Genomic DNA, 7,500 nt, shown 5'->3' on the forward strand with positions numbered 1-7,500 from the left:
TATAAAGATAAAATTGCAAGCTAATTATTAAAATGCAAGCAGAATTGCTTCAGGGGAGTAATAATGCACTGCATCATCGAGGTTCCAACTGCACGACATCCTCTGAAGGGAGACAGTTGCAAGGGTCAGGAAACATCTGTGGTCATACCAAGCCATGATGTAATGCGTTACTACCTTCAGATAATTCTCCTTGGATTTTATATTTCTTTTATATTTTAGATATTTACTTACTGATTTAATTTCTCTTTTTTTTCTAGTTAGTGATCTCTTCATTCTGCATTTCCTATGACCTTCTGTAGTTCTTTCAAATAAACGCCCTATTATTCTTTGAAACCTTGAATTTAAAGTCAGTTGCCCCTGTGGTCCGCTTCTTGTTCCTTACAAATAGGGTTCATTTTAATAATAATAATAATAATAATAATAATAATAATAATAATAATAATAATAATAATAATAATATAGACACGATTCCAAGATCCCTGAACGAAAAGGAAAATCTGGAAAAACTAGAGGCTGAAGTGGCTCCAGGACTCATGCAGAATAGTGTGCTCCTGGAAACAGCGCACATAGTAAGAAAAGTGATGGACTCCTAAGGAGGCAGGATGCAACCCGGAACCTCACACTATAAATACACCCAGTAGAATTGGAGGACTGTGATTTAAAAAATATATATATATATATATATATATATATATATATATATATATATATATATAATAATAATAATAATAATAATAATAATAATAATAATAATAATAATAATAATAATGAAAGACTAAGGAAGACTAGGGAAAAATGATGATAAAGAGCAGAAAAACGATCAGGTGTGACATCCCCAATCACAGTGAAGATCTGCAATGAACCACTGATTGGGGAATCTGTCTGGAAGGTAATATAGATATCAGGTATATCATTCAGGGTTCGGTAACCCCCTACATTATCCTTTCTAACTACCAACCCCTTCCCCTTCCCCTTCCCCATATTTACCCCATACCCCATACCCCAACCACACCCCCCCCAAAAAAAAAAGTAAAAAAATATAACCTATTCCGAATTTAATCAAGAACATTCAAACTGCTTTCTTAAAACTTGAAATTCACGTGGATTCTTTTACTCATTTCCCCCTAAAAAAAAACACACACAGACACTGCTGTGGAATCTGAGACATTTTAAGATATAAACTGATTCCACTAATCAAACTTGTCTCCCTCTCCACGAATCCCACTCTGACACCGACGACACAGCAGCGGAATAATTCCCCAGCCAGAGACACCAATGGAATTACTCCCTCGATTGGAAGCCGAAGGGGTATGCATAAAGAGAGGCCTTCGTTTTCAGAAAGGTCAGAGGGCGAAGGAAAGGGCCTTTTCTCTCCAGTACGAGAGAGGTTCTCCAGTCAATGTTTCCAATTATTATTATCCTGCTAAGGATGCGACCATGTTACGTCACTCTCCCGTTTATGTTACAAACTGGAAACCTACTAAACAAATGCATAAAATACTACACCTTTCCAACCAGTCTATCTCCATTTCTCCACCGGAAACGAAAGTATACAAAAACCAAAAATCATTTTATACTGACCGCTTCTGACTTGAATTCTTTAAAGAACAGTGAGACTATTATTTCTGTTCTATAGGTGAAGGCCATAAAACCATTGAGAATATATATGCACATATGTACGTATATGACAGCAACATCGAGACAGTCTCCGACAATCGTCGATCTGCGGTGTCGGGTGAATCTTTTGTCAGTTTGAATTCCCCTTCGGAGAGAATAGAGCGAATTGGCACTAAACATTTGTCGCTTAATGTTTGTAAACATACAAGAAATGCAACGGTGCAAGTATAAAAAAGATATAAGTGCGCGCATTTGATATTATAACGCAACATTGTACCAAGACCTGAGCATCATTCTAATAGGAAAATAACCAACAGCCTCCACTCTACGGCACTAAATGAAATTTCACTCACAAATATACTTGCTTCAGACAGTGTATTAACGTAACCTAATGAGAGAGCAGACCTGTGCAACTCAGCACCGACTCCTTCCTACTGAGAACCGCAGAGGCGAGATTTCTGTTTAAATACAAATGATGTTCTCTCGAAGCAATGAACCAATTTCATCCTCAGGGCCAGAGGCTGAAGGAAGGCTTCAGGGATTACCAGATGGGAATCTGATCTCTCTACTCTATTCAGTTTCTGTATTTAGTCGTTTTTTTTATGTCGTGTGGCTGCTACGTGAAACGCGCCCTGTAGAAAATGTCAAGTCTTTTTATTTGTAGAACTGCAACACTTGAGAAGTTTATATTTGAAATAAGAAAATGAAGGCTCTTTCACGCGTGAAAATAATACAAAGCTTCTGATTTTCATGGACATATAAATCAGATTGTATAATATAGGGAGTTGAAATTATTTTATTCTATAGTCGGTTAAAACTGTTGTATTGAATAAAATATATAAAGTTTAGGTCAAAGGACACGCGCTGGGACCTATGAGGTCATTCAGCGCTGAAACGGAAACTTGACAGTAAAAAAGTGTTAAAAGGTTTAACACGAGGAAAACTTCGCAGTTGCGCTATGCAACGATTGTTAGAGAGAGTGGAAAGTAAGATGAGAGAGAGAGAATACGAACGGAGGTACAGTCAAATGAAAGAAAGGGGTTGCAGCTAGGAGCCGAGGGAAGGGACGCTGCAAAGAACATTGAGTAATGCCTACAGTGAACCGCGTGAGGTGTACTGACGGCATCAACCCCTACCGGGACAACGGTTGTATTGTAATAGTGAGTTGAAACGTTTGTATATTGTATTAACGTAAAATGATTGTGCTTTACAGTGTGCGCTGAAATGATCGCATCGTATAGTGAGTTGAAATGACTGTATCGCACAGTGAGTTGAAACGATTGTATTTGTAGAGTTGAAGCAATTGATTTTATAAAAGTTTTAGTGATTGTATTTTATAATGAGTTGAAATGACTGTATTATATAGTGGAATGAAATGGTTGTAATTCATATTGAGTTAAATATTGTATTGTATATAGTGTATTTCATAACGAGCATTAATCATCATATTTTATACCGAGCTATAATGACTGCATCCCATAGTTAGCTCTAACGCTGTATTCAGTATGAAACGACTAGACTACGCCACAACACCTCCTACAGTCCTCCACTCTCTACCAAATACAGGAAACACACCTAAAAACAATTGGCTCTTTCAATTTCGTTTTATTGGGCGTCAAATTGCAAGCGCTGTCAAGATCAATTTTAGCCTTTAACAGCCGAGGTCATTAGCATACTTGACTTAGGCAAATATCGCGGCAAATGCCCGTCCATTTGCATTTTTAATTATCCGGGAGAGAGAGAGAGGAGAGAGAGAGAGAGAGAGAGAGAGAGAGAGAAGAGAGAGAGAGAGAAGTACTATAAACACACGTGTTGAACACATCTGAAAATCATTAATAAAAGACGAAATTTCACGACATTCATCCTATATTGGATACATCCACATTAGAGTGAAACATGTCATCAAAAACGACGGCAACTTATCTCAAACATATCACAAACATGTTGAGAACAAGTCAACCACCGTTAAGTGGAAAACGAACCTTAACCCTATGGTCGATACTCGTATGAAAGACTGGTTAGGACCACTAAGTAGTCGCTAATTTGTATTCAACACAGTTGTGATGTGCGACGAACTAACGACATGTTTATGACATGTATTCAATATGTTTGAGATATGTATGTGACGAGTTGACGACATGTTTGTGACATGTTACCCTGAATTTTGGACTCATCCTAAATGGTCAAACGTACTACGGCTTCAGAATGATATTCTCTTTACGCGCTTGAAAGATTTCCCTCCTTAGCCAACATTCCCAGAAACTTCGATGAATTTGGCAAGAGATTCGGCGTCTTCTGTTGGTCGAGGTATCGAGTGTTTTTCGGATCAATGGCAAACTCAACCCTCAGGCCTCATATCATAAGTGCAAGTGGCACTTGCAATCATATCTTGCAAAGTTCCAGTATGCATTTGACTACTTATATCTATTTATGTCAGAATATTATATTCCTTATTCCTCTTCTGTGAAGAAAGGATTCCTATTTCTTTAGGCAAATCAAACACAAAATTCCGTCCTTCAGTCTGAAGTTTCCGACAGCGTGTACAACGTCAGCATTATCCAGAGGCAGAAGCAATATTCCATTTTATGGATGACCCTAATCCCTAACCCACTATTTTCTCCCCCTCCCCCGGCCACCGAACACGTCCCTCCCTACCTCTCATGGGATCCAGTCCGGGTACTACATCCACCCCTTCCGTCCGGAGGTTGGTGAAATAGAGAGCGGAATTTGAAGGCTGGATTCTTCCAGAGAAGACGCTGGACTGACTGGAAGAATGTATCTTATAACGACGTAAAATTATTGTATTTTACAGGAGTTGAAATGACTGTATTTGTATAGCAAGTTGATTTGATTCTATTCTACAATAAGTTGAAATTATTATGTAGTATAGCGAGTTAAAATTTTATTTGATGGTGAGTTGAAACGATTGTATTGTATTGTATTGCAGTTTCAGGTAGATCTGTAGATTATCCATAATTTCTAAGTTAATAACAGCTCTAGAGACAACTGGAATTTTGGTAACGTTAAACATCCCACAATTTTCTTTCGGTATAGAATACCTTGGCCAGGCCGACTTTTTAATAGGTAACTTTCTATCCTATTATGGTCTCACTCTTACATTACCCGGAAATATTCCATTCTTAAGTCATATTACACCTCAGGACTGGAAACCCCAAGGTGGATATTAACCTCAGTTTTCTACGACGTCTGCCTGTGAGAGAGAGAGAGAGAGAGAGAGAGAGAGAGAGAGAGAGAGAGAGAGAGAGAGAGCAATTTCATTATGTCAAATGACTGATAAATATCCGTGTGACCCGAATAATTATCGTCCAAAATCTTCCGTAATGTTTCTAAAAGTTGCCTCCAAAGTTCCATGGAATGGGATGGAATATAGAATTTAGACCACAAGCCAAGCGCTGGGGTCTCTGAGGTCATTCAGCGCTGAAAGGGAACCAGAATAGAAAGGTGCTAAAGGTGTAACAGGGGGAAAACCTAAAAGCAGCACTATGAAGAAAGTAAGAAGGAAGAAAGAGAATACGAACGGAGGTGAAAAGAAAGGAATGAAAGGGGTTGCAGCTAGAGGCCGAAGGGACGCTGCAAAGAACCTTAAGTAATGCCTACAGTACACCACGTGATGTGCACTAACAGCACCACCCCTTAAGGGGGTCAACGTTCAAATAGACGAGACTCCAAACTGCTCATATGCAAATGAAGCCTCGGCAGAATGGAAAGCCAACTTGTGGATAAAAAGCAAAAACAGGGAAATGAATAACGATAAAGAAGAAAATAAAAGCAAAAGTATAAACAATAAACAGACACAAATCAGAAGTTGAACAAATGTCTGACCTTACTTCAATCCTCCCAGAGAAGAAAAAGAAGAAGAAGAAGAAGAAGAAGCAGAAAGACGCACCTCCTCTTCCTTCCTCCAAAGCAACGAAGGACGGACGGAACCAAAGATGAGACTCGGCGTTGTTTGTTTGTTTGTGGTTTGTCCGTCGTTTGTTTTCGATTCGCCTGCGACTGGAGGAGGATTGCCCCGCCAGAGGGGAACTGCCCCTTGAAAGAACCCTTCCCCTTCCCGCTTGGTTGGGCGCCTCTCTCCTGCAGGACTCTCGTCGGGAGGAATAAGGAACGGATCCCGTGGCTTGTGTCCATTGATTCCAGAAGGATATTTGAGTATGTGCGCGAAACAAGTTGTAAAAAACGCACACAAACATGCACAAACACACTGTTTCAAACGTCCAATTACTGGGGGTGACCATGATAAAAAAAATAAAACAAAAGCAAAGAAAAAAAAAATTTCGAAAACATTTTTGATCCTGAAACAATAAACGACTGATATAAAAACACTGGACAGTAAAAAGGCTTGAGAAAGCGGCTCGCTCTCTCTCTCTCTCTCTCTCTCTCTCTCTCTCTCTCTCTCTCTCTCTCTCTCTCTTCCTTCTAAGAGGTAAGCAAATGCACGCGATACATAGCCGTGAAAAGCTCTCAGCATCCTAAAACCTGCCTTACAATAACAGTCTCTCCTGTTCACGAATGAAAAGAAAATCCCTCCGATGTTGGGCCAAATCTATGCAAATAAAGAGACAGAAGGAGTTTCTATTTACAAAATTTCCAATGAGAGAGAGAGAGAGAGAGAGAGAGAGAGAGAGAGAGAGAGAGAGAGAGAGAGATTCCTTTGCCCCTTACAAACACCAGGACTGAATTCAAACTATGACCTATGACACAAATATTCCCGTTACGAAATATTTCAGAGTCATCAACACAATATATCCTTCTACCCTTACAACTCAGTAAGAAACCCAAAATCATTTTGGAATAGGACTCTCATTCTATTTTCCAAGGTCATCCCATGCTATAATATCATCTCACTTTTGGGATCCTGCAGCGAAGTTATCTGGTTTCCTAATGAAGTTAGGGAGGTCCTTCGTCACCTAACGAAGCCCGAGTTCATTCAGGATATTCCTATCAGGATGTCGTTCAGAGTTCCCGATGGAGAAGGATTTTTCGAGCGTCCTACTCATAAGATCCTTACTTGTCCGATCGGAATGAGACTACCACCGACTGGGTTTTGCAAATTGATTTTGATATAGAATCAGTTTTTTTTTTTTTTAATATTTAAAAAGAAGAATCTCTCTCTTCCTCCCCCCTCTCTCTCTCACTTTGATATGACTGAACACGTACATGATTTAAGATAATTTCTTACATGGTACCGGCTCGACAAAAAATGAGAAAAAATTTAGTGTGGCTTCTGAGAGAGAGGAAAAGAGCCGAAATACTTGAGCAAAATTCCAAATGACGCCGTGAATAATCTGAAGACATAACGAGTCGATGTCTCCTTCCATCTCGCCCTCTTCATCGGACAGTTTTTTTCCTCTCCTAATGAGATTTTAAATGATCTCATTAATAATCTCATTAATCCCCTTCCTGATAAGAGAGAGGTCATTAGAGCTTCAGGCTTTTGCAATCTTATTTCAATCCACTGGAATCTCTGCAGTCTGGGAAAACAAAAGAAAGATTAAATCTCAGGGAAGATGGCGATTCCTTGTAGAGAGAGAGAGAGAGAGAGAGAGAGAGAGAGAGAGAGAGAGAGAGAGAGAGAGAGAGAAACTGAAATATAAAAAGATAAGAGGGAACGGCATTTAGTCTTAACATTTCCCAAGGACAACTTGAAAAATTCCACTGCACAAACTATCTCTCTCTCTCTCTCTCTCTCTCTCAGGACCTGAAGAAGGATTCTCAGATGTGTAACTAATGGTTCCCTGCAGGAGCCTACATACTTTGGACATTCAACTGCAACATAATCCACATGCCCTGGGCAATTAGATACCTACAAGAAGACTGGACTGAGATAGTGCTAGACCCTCCTCATTTTCAGCAGTAATC

This window comes from Macrobrachium nipponense, chromosome 25 (assembly GCF_015104395.2).
Source record: "Macrobrachium nipponense isolate FS-2020 chromosome 25, ASM1510439v2, whole genome shotgun sequence".
Classification (NCBI taxonomy): Eukaryota; Metazoa; Arthropoda; class Malacostraca; order Decapoda; family Palaemonidae; genus Macrobrachium; species Macrobrachium nipponense.